The 891-nt window shown below is 39.4% G+C and overlaps 1 non-coding gene across 1 annotated transcript; it reads left to right on the forward strand.

Moving 5' to 3' along the window:
• The first annotated feature begins 503 nt into the window (after positions 1-503).
• Positions 504-611, forward strand: LOC130019442 (U6 spliceosomal RNA). Its single transcript, XR_008791772.1, has one exon. It is a non-coding gene; the product is annotated as a U6 spliceosomal RNA (small nuclear RNA).
• The last annotated feature ends 280 nt before the right edge of the window (positions 612-891 follow it).

An 891-nucleotide genomic window follows, 5' to 3' on the forward strand; every position in this document is an offset into this window, starting at 1 on the left:
ATGAGATGTTCATTTTATTTGAAGACCATGTGATTATATACTTAAAGAATCCTCAATAGTACACAGTAAGGCTAGTCTGATCATTAATTTAGCAAGATCAGAAAATATCAGGTAAAATAATGAGAATAACTGTAGTTTTTTAGTAGAATTGTGAAAATTTTAGAATTATGAAAGAGAAAAAATAGTCCATGAAGCATTTCTAGAAAACATGAACTAGGCATAAGTTAAGCACACTATCTGTAAGTCTACACATTAAACGTTAAAGAAATTGCTGAGAGAAATTTAAGGTCTACATAACTTAAAGATCTACATAAATGGAAAGACATACCTGAATATTTCTAAAATATGCTAACAAGATATTTAATATTTTCTACCTTAAGAAGTGGGTGTTAGAAGTCCAGGGAGACAGTACAGTGGATAAGGCACTTTCATTGTATGCAGCCAATCTAGGTTTGATCTTCAGCACCACAAAAGGTCCCCTGAGCAATTCAAAGAGTAATCTCGTGCTCGCTTCGGCAGCACATATACTAAAAATTGGAACGATACAGAGAAGATTAGCATAGCCCCTGCGCAAGGATAACACGCAAATTCGTGAAGTGTTCCATATTTTTACCAGGAGGATTACTCCATAGCTTAGAGGCCAGCCGGGTATTCTAGGGGAAAGGGCAGCTCAGATAGAGAAGGGAGCACCAAATAAAGGGTGTGTGGAGGATCCTCCCAGGAGGGGAGATGCATGTTGAAAGTAGACTATGGACTGAACATGTTTGCCACTCAATGCCTCTTTTGCAAACCACAACACTCAAAAGGAGAGAGAGAACACAAGGGATTGCCCTGCCACAGAGGCAGGGTGAGATGGGAGGGATGGGGGTGGGAGGGATATTATCCATGGCG

Source organism: Sorex fumeus, unplaced genomic scaffold (assembly GCF_029834395.1).
Source record: "Sorex fumeus unplaced genomic scaffold, SorFum_2.1 ptg000008l, whole genome shotgun sequence".
In the NCBI taxonomy this organism is placed as follows: domain Eukaryota; kingdom Metazoa; phylum Chordata; class Mammalia; order Eulipotyphla; family Soricidae; genus Sorex; species Sorex fumeus.